Here is a 12,786-nt window from a genome sequence, read left to right on the forward strand (position 1 = left end):
CTGACTAGGATGAGAGATTTAATAACAACATGTGGCACCAAGCATTATCCTAGATACCTGTTAACAGAGAGCTTGGTGCTGATATCTATGTCACTGGTGAATGGCGTCTAAAATGTTTATCATGAAAAATTGTATATTGTATACAGCCAAGCCATCAGATACCATCGCATATGCTCTAACCCTGCAGACAGAGAAGAACACCTCGGAGTCCTCAGAGAGACATTCTGGAGGCAGGGTTACCATCCAAGAACGATTGATAACCAAATCACCAGAGCCACCAGGATACCAAGATCGGAGTTATTAAGATACAATACCAAACAGGAGAACAACCGAGTGCCCCTGGTTGTCACTTATAACCCCCACCTGGAGACGCTGAGAGGTATCACATGCAAACTACATCCACTACTACAAAAAGACAACCGTCTAACATCCATATTTCCGGACCCCCCTCTCCTGTGCTATAGACAGCCACCAAACCTCAGGAATATGATGGTCAGTAGCTCATTACCATCCCCAACCAACGCAGGAACATTTCCATGTGGAAATAAGAGGTGCAAAACCTGCCCCCACATACTGACCACCGACAGGATAGAGATACCTAACTCGAACAAGGAATATAACATTCCAGGTACCTTCACCTGCAGCACTTCCAATGTAGTGTATTTATTTATGTGTACCAAATGCTCCACTGAAAATCTGTATGTTGGAGAGACCGGACAGCAGCTTAGACTGCGCATGAACTCACATCGCCATACTATTAAAGAACAAAGAACTGACCTTCCCGTGTCAAAACATTTTTGCAGTGGGGACCACAACATCACCAATGACATGAAAATTCTGATTTTGAGAGGGAATTTCAGATCTAAGAGAGAAAGGCGCATACATGAATATAAATTCATGACACTGTTTCAGACACTAGAGTGTGGGCTTAATGCATCACAGGGGTTCATGTCTTTTTACAGTAGCGTGTGATCTGATAAGGACCTGTAAGTGTTTACATTGTCTCCACCAATTACCACATTGTCTCTAGCAAATGTCTCCACCAATTGCTTACATTGTCTCACCAACTACTAACAACCCCCCCCCTCCCCTCCTGAAATCTAACACCCTTTGTACCTGCTCTGTATATATATATATATATATATATATATATATATATATATATATATATATATATATATACAGTCCTATGAAAAAGTTTGGGCACCCCTATTAATCTTAATCATTTTTAGTTCTAAATATTTTGGTGTTTATAACAGCCATTTCAGTTTGATATATTTAATAACTGATGGACACAGTAATATTTCAGGATTGAAATGAGGTTTATTGTACTAACAGAAAATGTGCAATATGCATTAAACCAAAATTTGACCGGTGCAAAAGTATGGGCACCTCAACAGAAAAGTGACATTAATATTTAGTACATCCTCCTTTTGCAAAGATAACAGCCTCTAGTCGCTTCCTGTAGCTTTTAATCAGTTCCTGGATCCTGGATAAAGGTATTTTGGACAAACAATTCAAGTTCAGTTAAGTTAGATGGTCGCCGAGCATGGACAGCCCGCTTCAAATCATCCCACAGATGTTCAATGATATTCAGGTCTGGGGACTGGGATGGCCATTCCAGAACATTGTAATTGTTCCTCTGCATGAATGCCTGAGGATTTGGAGCGGTGTTTTGGATCATTGTCTTGCTGAAATATCCATCCCCGGCGTAACTTCAACTTCGTCACTGATTCTTGAACATTATTCTCAAGAATCTGCTGATACTGAGTGGAATCCATGCGACTCTCAACTTTAACAAGATTCCCGATGCCGGCATTGGCCACACAGCCCCAAAGCATGATGGAACCTCCACCAAATTTTACAGTGGGTAGCATGTGTTTTTCTTGGAATGCTGTTTCTTTTTGGACGCCATGCATAACGCCTTTTTTTATAACCAAACAACTCAATTTTTGTTTCCAAAATGAAGCTGTCTTGTCCAAATGTGCTTTTTCATACCTCAGGCAACTCTATTTGTGGCGTACGTGCAGAAACGGCTTCTTTCTCATCACTCTCCCATACAGCTTCTATTTGTGCAAAGTGCGCTGTATAGTTGACCGATGCACAGTGACACCATCTGCAGCAAGATGATGCTGCAGCTCTTTGGAGGTGGTCTGTGGATTGTCCTTGACTGTTCTCACCATTCTTCTTCTCTGCCTTTCTGATATTTTTCTTGGCTTGCCACTTCTGGGCTTAACAAGAACTGTCCCTGTGGTCTTCCATTTCCTTACTATGTTCCTCACAGTGGAAACTGACAGGTTAAATCTCTGAGACAACTTTTTGTATCCTTCCCCTGAACAACTATGTTGAACAATCTTTGTTTTCAGATCATTTGAGAGTTGTTTTGAGTAGCCCATGATGCCACTCTTCAGAGGAGATTCAAATAGGAGATCAACTTGCAATTGGCCACCTTAAATACCTTTTCTTATGATTGGATACATCTGGCTATGAAGTTCAAAGCTCACTGAGGTTACAAAACCAATTTTGTGCTTCAGTAAGTCAGTAAAAAGTAGTTAGGGGAATTCAAATCAATAAAATGATAAGGGTGCCCATACTTTTGCACCGGTCAAATTTTGGTTTAATGCATATTGCACATTTTCTGTTAGTACAATAAACCTCATTTCAATCCTGAAATATTACTGTGTCCATCAGTTATTAGATATATCAAACTGAAATGGCTGTTGCAAACACCAAAATATTTAGAACAAAAAATGATTAAGATTAATAGGGGTGCCCAAACTTTTTCATAGGACTGTATATATATATATGCATCCTTCAAAAATGTTTTTAAATTTGCTTTGACAAAGGGGCCTTTGCGCTTCGAAACGTTAGCCATTTGTCATCATTATGAGTTAGCCATTAAAAAGGTATCAACTACTGAAGATCACCAAGTTTTCGTGTTTTTTTTATATGTCACTGCAAACACTGTAAAAAGGGAAGGACCAAGAAAAGCAACTTTTATAATGAACTGATTGGCTCATGTGATCACAGACAGTACATGGTAGAAGTACATTAAGCGCTATGAAATCAGTTAGGAAAGTAAAACACCCCCATTGAGTGAGTAGGTCGTTGGAGAATTTAGAAAAAAGATTTACAAACCTAAAACTAGAAAAAAATGTCTGTAAGCTTTCCGTTCTTCTGGTCCTTCAATGGATCAAAAGAGCGGGGACACTGATGCACTGTAGCGTAATATATATGGTGATATCAAATCAAATCAAAAAAGCTTTATTGGCACGTCCGAATGGATATTTGGCATTGCCAAAGCTAGTAAAGTGTGTGTGTGTGTGGGGGGAGTTGGACTCGGGTGGGTGAGTGGTGGGGGTGGGGTGGGTGGTTTGGGGTATAACAGTCCATGGAGTCTCATCTTCCTCTTCGTTGGTGACCGTTATATGGGGAGGTGGGGGTGGGGTGGGGCGGGTGTTTTGGGATAAATATAACAGTCCATGGAGTCTCATCTTCCTCTTCGTTGGTGACCGCTATATGGGGAGGTGGGGGTGGGGTGGGGCGGGTGTTTTGGGATAAATATAACAATCCGTGGAGTCTCATCTTCCTCTTGTTTGGTGACAGCTGGACACGTATTGGGCAGCGATCTCCACAGTGGCCTCTTCTTCTCCCAGTAGGATGTAGAGTTTCCTCTTCTCGTCTGCAGATATGAAGTCTGGGATGTGGGCAGAGAGTCTTTGGTAGTAGACGGCCCTCACAGCTGAGTATTTGGTGCAGTGTAGCAGGAAGTGGGTCTCGTCTTCTAGGACCCCCTGGTCACAGTGCTGGCACAGTCTGTTCTCCCATGGCTTGTATGTCTGCCTGTATCGCCCCGTCTCTATCTCTAGGTTGTGGGCGCTCAGTCTGTACCGGCTCAGGGTCTGTCTGTGCTTGGGGTGGTGTATTCTCTCCAGGTAGGTGGCCATGGTGTAGTCCCTTTGTAGGGATTGGTACACGGTGAGTTTCTTGGAGTTATTTATTTCGTTTCTCCATTCTTCAATGTACCGCTCTCTGTTTGCCTCTGTGGTCGCCTTTATTTCGGCCTTGGTTATCATCTGTTGGTGTTTTTGGTTTGGTGGTTGGTGGGTGTCTGGTTTGCTCAGGTGGCTTAGCCATGCTTGGTGGTGGTAGGAGTCGGGCTTGATCCCCTGGATGTGTGCCTGGAAAGCTAGCGCCCTCTTCTGTATGGTGAGCCATAGGGGGAGTCTGCCTAGCTCTGCCCTGCAGGCCATGTTGATGGTGTTGCAATGGACATGGAGCAGGTATTTGCAGAACTCCAGGTGGAAGTTCTCTGTTGGGCTGGAATCCCACTTTGACTGGTCTGGGTAGGTGGCTGGGCCTCAAACCTCACTGCCATAGAGAAGGATTGGGGAGATGACTGCGTCAAATATCTTCAGCCAGACCCTCACCGGTGGTTTGAGGTGGTACAGTTGTCTTCTGATGGCGTAGAAGGTTCTGCAGGCTTTTGCTTTCAGGGTTTCTATTGCTGCTTTGAAGCTTCCTGATTGGCTGAGCTCCAGCCCCAGGTAGGTGTAGCTGTTGGTTTTCTCCAGTGTGGAGCCGTTCAGTGTGAATTGTGGAGTGGTGGAGGTTTTATTGTGGCCCTTCTTCTGAAATACCATGACTTTGGTCTTCTTCTGGTTGATGGGTAGGGCCCATGTGGTGCTGAATTTTTCCAGCACTGACAGGCTTTCTTGGAGGTCTTTCTCGGTGGGGGCCAGGAGTAGGAGGTCGTCGGCGTATAGCAGGAACTTCACCTCTCGATTGTTCAGGGTGAGGCCTGGGGTTGGTGAGGCCTCCAGGGCTGTAGCCAGTTCATTGATATAGATGTTGAAGAGCATTGGGCTCAGGCTACAGCCTTGTCTGACCCCTCGGGCCTGTTGGAAGTATGCTGTCCTTTTCTCATTCACCTTCACACTGCACTGGTTTCCGGTGTAGGAGCTCTTGATGACGTCGTACGTTCTTCCTCCTATTCCACTCTCTAAGAGTTTCAGGAGTAGGCCTGGGTGCCATACTGAGTCGAACGCCTTCTTAAAGTCTACGAAGCAGGCGAATATCTTGCCTCTTCTAGTTTTGTGGACGTGCGTCTTGATGAGGCTGTGCAGGGTGTAGATATGGTCTGTGGTGCGGTGGTTTGGCATGAACCCTGCTTGGCTCTTGCTGATGACCCCGTGTTGTGTGAGGAAGGTGAGGATTCTGTTATTGATGATGCTGTTGAACAGTTTCCCCAGCGTGCTGCTGACGCAGATCCCTCTGTAGTTGTTGGGGTCATAATGGTCCCCATTCTTGTAGATGGGGGTTATGAGCCCTTTGTTCCAGTCTTCGGGGAAGTGTCCAGCATTGAGCACGAGGGTGAATAGCTTTGCCAGTGCCGCGTGTATTGCTGGAGGGCTGTATTTGATCATCTCTGGTAGGATGCCGTCATGGCCACTGGCCTTTTTGCCTTTCAGCAGGGCTATTCTTTCCTGTATATCTTTTATGGTGATTGGTGAGTCCAGAGGGTTCTGGAAGTCTTTGATGACTTTCTCCATGTCCCTCAGTTTGGTGGTTATCTGTTGCTGTTCTGGAGTTAGTTCTTCTTCTGGGATGTTTTTGTAGAGACATCTGAAGTAGTTGAGCCAGATATTGCCATTTTGGATGTGGAGAGAGTTTTTCTTGGGCTTTGTGCCCATGTGGTGCCAGGTCTCCCAGAGTGAGCTGTCCTGGAGGGAGTCCTCTAGTTGCTCTATTTTGTGGGAGAGGTACCTCTGTTTCTTCTCTCTGAGGGTGCCCTTGTATTGCTTGCATAGATTGTTGTAGGCTTCCCTTGACTCTCTGTTGTTCGGGTCTCTGTGTTTCTGGTTGGAGGCTGCCCTTAGAGAACGGCGTAGAGCCTTGCAGTCGCTGTCAAACCATTTGTGAGACTGTTTGTTAGTCAGTCTCTTGGGCTTTGTCGGTTTCAGGCCTGCTAGTTCTGCCGTGGTGTACAGGATGTTACTGAAGTCCTTCACTGCTCGGGTTACCCCTTGTTGGTCTGGCTGGTAGGAACTCCTGATCCCTCCCCAACATTAGATGTCAGGGGAAAGATTGGTCAGCCTGATTAATTTATTTTCTCAAGGGAGATAAACCTGCGTCAATGGCTTGCTCCTCTCTCCCTATTTTTTGGCTACCTTTACTATATTTCAGTCTTTGTACAAAAAATAAAATTATTAGGTTAGTAGTAAGTAGAGATCAATGGACTGTAAACCGGCAAGTGTTGAAGTGCATGATGCCAGATATGTGCCACTGAGTTGGGTCTAGGACTTTGGAGTTAATGCAAGTCCATTGTAGGAAGTTCACTCGCATACTCCAGACCTGGTGTGACCTGAATTTGCTACCCTCATGTATGTGCAGCCATTTTAGAAGTGTGTGTGCTGGAGGAACACCATATCAGGATGCTAAGCATGAACCTACAGTGCTACAGAGCCAAGTGGAAAACAAGCTTGGACTAAACCACAGCGTCTGTGAGAAGAACTTTAAGTTGTTTATTTGTACCTGAGAATTAAAGACATTTTATTTTATAGTTTTCCTGCTGACTGAAGCAAGAGGTTTAAAGTTGTTGTTTGTAAGTTTACACAATAAACCTGGACTGTTGAGCCGTTACATCTGCCAATGTGTGCCAGTGTTGTTCGGTGATAAGACTAATCGGAGGGTCCCGTGTTTATAGGACATAAGTCTGTGAAGCTGTTACAGCCATTGATTCCTTCAGTTCAGCTGAACAACTAAGAAATTCAGAAACTTCCCTCTTCCGAGTATTGCATTAGAACACTGAGGCCAGTACAGGGTTGCGTGGAGTATGCAGCCATGTCACCACGGTAGCCACCTAAACAGAAACTGCAGAAAGGACCCTTGCTCAGGGCCTTGCTTTCTCTCAAAGGGAAAATATTGGACAAGAGTGACAGCCGTCTTGCATTATAGAGGCCCAGTTACACATGGCTATCCACACAGTACAGAGCTACAGTTACTGACGCATAATTGAGAGTGGAGTCCATGACTTGAGAGGTTTTGTAGGCTTCAATTTAATACAGTTTGTTCTCCTTTGTGTTTGCGATTGGTGGAAGTGTTCAAAGATCCCATATACATTTGAATGTAAGGACAGATCTGTGAATACTAACAAAAATAGAACATGGCCTATATTTTGACAGTCCATTACAATGGACCAGCAAAATTTTAGTCATATGAATAGCCATCATTCACATGAATAGATTTTAAAGCAGCAGTGTGGTGGCTGTTTATGATCGTGTGAGCATAGGGTTAAACATTGTCTGTATTTACCACATGTGGACTGCCTTAATCTGTGTGCCAATACAGAAAATACTGTTTCCCTGTAGGCACGGAGTACCTGGAATCTGAATATCTCTATTTATTAGATATTGCTTCTTTTTTTTTTTGTTTGTTTATTGAAGACTGAAGCTGAAACAATGTTAAGAGTTAATATTTCCCCCAACTTTCCCCAGATGCTAATCACTGCTGCTCGGTCAATTACTAATGGTATAGGGTCCTTGGTTTTAGTAATTCACACCCATGACTTCCACTGCAAAGTTTGAATTGTCACTTTCAGATAAGTGAAAAATATCACCAAATTTCATGCATGCCATACATAAACCACATTGGATCTGTATATGACCCTTGGACAGTATATGACTTTATACATTTACAAAATGTCTCTTCCCAACCCTGTATTCAGATCTTGCTAACTTCAAGCTCCTTTCCATTCTCATCTCTGACAACACTACAAGTGAAGTCTTTAATCCATAAATCTATTTGATGCACTTATGTGCTCTGATTATCCTATTAATATTATAAATGTGAAAGTTTGTGGGTTTGTGTGTTTGGATGTTTGCATGTTCGGATGTTTGTTCCTCAATCACGGAAAAACCGCTCCACCGATTTGGCTGAAATTTTCCACAAACTTAGTTAATACACTCGATTAAACAATAGGCTACTTTTCGTCACAATAGCGCACGTACGTTTGTGCCAGGACCCCCACAAAACCCAAACTCACACCACCATCTCTGCAATCTCACACACTTTGGACCATAGCAAGCCACAAAATTCATATTGCCCTCTACAGCCTTGCCCCTAACCCCACACAATCACATATACATATACTTTACCACTTTGCCCCTCACCTTAACGATACTCCAGGAGGCTCTCTTTAACGCTCCGGAGCAGCCATGTTTGCCGACCCCCACCGCTCTGACAATCCGCGACACCGCCCACCCATGTCAATACCCCTAGGCGGTCTAATAAATGCAAAAAAAAAAGTTTAAAAAAAATATAAAAACAAATAAAAAGGATTAAAAATTCAAATCACCCCCCTTTCCCTAGAACACATATAAAAGTAGTTAAAAACTGTGAAACACATACATGTTAGGTATTCCCACGTCCAAAATCGCCCGCTCTACAAAGCTATAGAAATATTTTTCCTGTTCGGTAAACGCCGTAGCGGGAAAAATGGTCAAAAGTGCCAAACCGCCATTTTTTCACTGTTTCGATTCTGATAAAAATTTGAATAAAAAGTGATCAAAGCAATAACATTTCCCGAAAACGGTACACCTACAAAGTACACCCGGTCCCACAAAAAAACACGCCCTATACATCCCCGTACACGCACGTATAAAAAAGTTACGGCTGTCGGAATATGGCGACTTTTCAAAAAATAATTTTTTAACACAGTTTTGGATTTTTTTTAAGGGGTCAAAATGTAAATAAAACCATATAAACTTGATATCCCCGGAATCGTAACGAAACACAGAATACAGGGGACATGTCATTTTGGTTGCACAGTGAACACCGTAAAACCAAAGCCCGTAAGAAAGTTGCAGAAATGCATTTTTTCTTCTAATCCACCCCATTCTGAATTTTTTCCCTGCTTCCCAGTACATTATACAGAATAATTAATGGTGGCATCATGAAGAAAAATTTGTCCCGCAAAAATTAAGACCTCATATGGCTCTGGGAGCGGAGAAATAAAAAAGTTATGGGGTTTAGAAGGAGGGGAGTCAAAAACGAAAATCAAAAAATGCCATCGGCGGGAAAGGGTTAACTTCAAATACTTCTGTCCCAAAGACACTATGTAAAGTTTCTCACAACACCGTATATATAGCAGCTCAAATACAAATTAAATTCAACACAAAAGTCTCACGTATTCTCTGAATTACAGCAAAAACAAAATACAAAGTTACATTTCATATTCCATACCTTATACACACTACGAAAACCTTACCCGCGCCTGTATATACCCACTTCTACAATCACCGCAGACGAAGTCGCGGGTACCAGCTAGTAAATGTATATTTGGCCATCTGTTTAAAAGAGATCCTATAAAACAGCCTTCAACATTTTCTAGTATTGGTATATTGTTGTAGCTCTTCTCTGCAAATGGGTTCTTTAGGTCTGGGAGAGGCAATGGGCATGTGGAGGAGCCAGGGGTTCAGTGTTCAATGTCTAGTAGTAATTCTCACAAATACATTGGTTCTGTGAAAACATAGGCAGAGATTATTGAGGTCTCAGACACCCCACAAGCAATGCTAACAGTCATGTTTCTGATTGCTGACACCTCTTGCCATCTTTTTTAAGCAGCTAGAAATGGCATTTGCAGAATTGAAAGTATGATCTTTGCTGAGACGTATGCTCTTCACATTGATACTGTAGATTGAAGGAGCTTTTATCACAGACATCAGAAAGCCTCTGTTTAATACGTAAACACTTGGTACCGGATTACATTACATTTATTATTTATTTATTTGTAAAAGACTATAGGTGTAGCTAGAGGTTCAGCACAGGGGGAGCAAACACATCCAGGTGGGCCCCCAGCTCAGTAATGCAGATTATATAACACTTTACAGTGACCATAAAGGTAGATACCTACTGTACAGAAGGCTCTGCAGACCATTTAGGTGAATACAGTTCAGTAACATTTTGTGACTTACAAGTGACATCTCTAACTAATCATTCACATGTCCTATCTCTTTCATAGTCTTCCAGCCATGTCTTGCCTCTGTAACGTTTGCATCACAGACTTCTTTGGCTTCTCTACCTGACCCATATTGTCTTTGGTTTCCATTCTGCTGCTACCTCATATATAAAATAAATTATATAACTCGCCCAAAATGAATAATATTCCCAAATGCATCTTTAAGTTAGTAATGTCCCTGTTTACCCAATTTAAATAGTGCTCCTTATTAATAATTTTCCAGGTCACCAATAAATAATCAGTAGGGTACAAACATCGCGGACAGCTGTTTGAAGGCACTTGTTTAAGCACTATGACGCCTTCTCTGTTTGAATTGTATTATTCATTTTATGGTGGCCATATAATGTAACTTCAGCCTTGTCCTATACATGCTTAAATGGCAAGACTGTAATTACTTCACACGGTCACTATAAAGCAGAAAATGTGCATTGTAAACAGGCGTCATGACTTTTTCATACAGCTGATCTTTGGGGATTCACTGATCACTTATTAATGATCTATCCTGAACCCTCATATAAATTGTCTTTTATCTAAATGGCCTCCCCCCTATTCATAATGCCCTCTGATGGCTCCTTAAATAAATAGCCCACACCTTTATGTTTATAATTGTCTCTTATATAAATGGCCCCCCTCCTTATGTTCATAATGCCCCCTAATGGCTCCTTATATAAACGGCCCACCCCTTTATGTATTCGGTGCTCGCTGCCGGCCAAAAGGGCAATAAACGTGGATGGTGAGGCGCCTATGTTCTATTCCTGTAGCCATTCTAGGTATGTGCAAAATTTGGGGGAGATCCGTTCACCCGTTGCGGCGTGATTGCGGAACAAACATCCAAACTCACAAACATCCAAACACACAAACTTTCACATTTATAATATTCGTAGGATTGTCCCAGGTTCATAATGCCCCCTTAAATAAATGACTCCCCTTTTACTATTAAAAGACCCACAACAGCCCCCTCCTCTTCCTGTGCCTCCCTATATGCTGTGACCACATATAGGATATCTGCTGTGACTTTATTGTCCCCACCTGTGCCTAGAAGCAGGTGTCTTCTGTCTATGGTCTTGGTGTCAGGTTGTTAGTTGTAGATGCTCTTTAATTAGATGTGTAATTTAGTTAAAAATAAAGGATGTATTAATGGCAGCCAGTGAGTCCTGGGCAGCTGTCCCCTTCTAGTTACACCATTGTAAAGCACCATTTACTCCAGGACACTGTGCATATGTGAAGGGGTTTTCTTGTAAAGCTAAAAACATGTGCAATAAAAATTAACTAAATAAGTGACCGACTGTTGAAAAGAGAAAGAATATCCTACCTATAAGGGAAATGGGGCAATACTGTAGATAAGGGAGAAACCTTGACATGTACCATTGCTATCGACCCTTTTAACTCCTGACTTCTCTTTTCCAAAAGCTTTCTTGTCACATAGTAATTTACCTAAGGAAAACTGTATTTACTATTATATTTGCTCTATCTCCAAGCTTCACAAATGTTTTGGCCTGTATATACCTGCTTGATTTATGGCGACCCCTTGCCTTTCCCACTTCTTTTCTCTCCCTTTTCTTGTTTTTGTCTTATTTTATCACTTTAACCTTTGTGAGTACCCATGTAGATATAATGTGGGTTCTTGATTTGAACAATCCATACTTGTTAGGAGGGATCCTAGACATTAAGCTGATTGCATAGTGACATAATATCCAACTGCTGGGACACCCAACAGTGATAGTCACGGACCTCCATCTGTGTCCGTCCCCATTGACAACAGTAGAGTGAGCCTATTCTTAACTCCAAATTCCCTAACTGGGTATATGACAATAAGTATACTAAACAGCACAACGCCTTCTTCTGCAAACATGATATGATTCTCTATGCATACTTCTGCACATCTATGCATGCAGTATAGAGATGCTGTAACAGCACAATTTGTATCAGGGTTGCATACAAGAACTACAGTACAAACCTGTTAGAAAGTCTTACATTTTTCCCATCTGGACCCTTGCATGCTTCTCAGCCAGCCATACCTTATTTTACAACTTGTCTGTTTTAAATGTTTAGCATGTGCAGATCTATCCCATGTCCCAAATCTTAGATTATAAACCAGATGTTATTTCTGATACTCAGCATAATTTTGTGGAATCCTTCTGTTTCTCGGAAGAGTTTTACCATGTAATTGCTATTGGCTTGGTGCACAGAGACTTCTGAATGAGATGCAGAGTTTCTGTGAATGTTCATAAGGAAAATATTGAAAGCTAATCAAACTGGCAGCTAAATATTGCAAACATGGCAGCCCTGTCGTTTCTTACTGTTGTAGAAAATAAAATGCTGTTGCCAACAGATCTTTTTTGTTGATTCTTCAGAACACGTCCAATACAAATCAGCATTTTTCCTGCAGTTATGCCATTACATTTAGATATTTTTTTTATGTACTGAATAAAAAGAATCATCAAATTACTTTGGAATACTGAATAAAATAGAATAAGAACTGGGTTTCCTGAAATGTTATTGTCATCTTCATTTTGATCTGAAAGTTTACCAGGAAGATAAATGTTAGGCTTGATGTCACATGGCTATACAGTAATACATCTGTATTATATAGACTGTGTTACAGTCACAAATCCTGTCCCGTGACCACAAACTGGCAGCATCTTATTCATAAGTTTAGTTTAGAAGTTTGTAGGCCCTTTAGTATTTTCTTTATTTTTGCATAAATTTGACCTAAAACTTAAGTAGATTTGAGAGCGTCCAGACCTTAGGTTGAGCACACAAATAAG

The 12,786-nt window shown here is 41.9% G+C and overlaps 1 protein-coding gene across 1 annotated transcript in view; it reads left to right on the forward strand.

The window, feature by feature from the left end:
* Positions 1–12,786, forward strand: part of KDM4C (lysine demethylase 4C) — a 282,851-nt gene that overhangs the window by 237,864 nt on the left and 32,201 nt on the right. The window lies entirely within an intron of this gene.

The sequence above is a fragment of the Leptodactylus fuscus genome, chromosome 1, assembly GCF_031893055.1.
Source record: "Leptodactylus fuscus isolate aLepFus1 chromosome 1, aLepFus1.hap2, whole genome shotgun sequence".
In the NCBI taxonomy this organism is placed as follows: Eukaryota; Metazoa; Chordata; class Amphibia; order Anura; family Leptodactylidae; genus Leptodactylus; species Leptodactylus fuscus.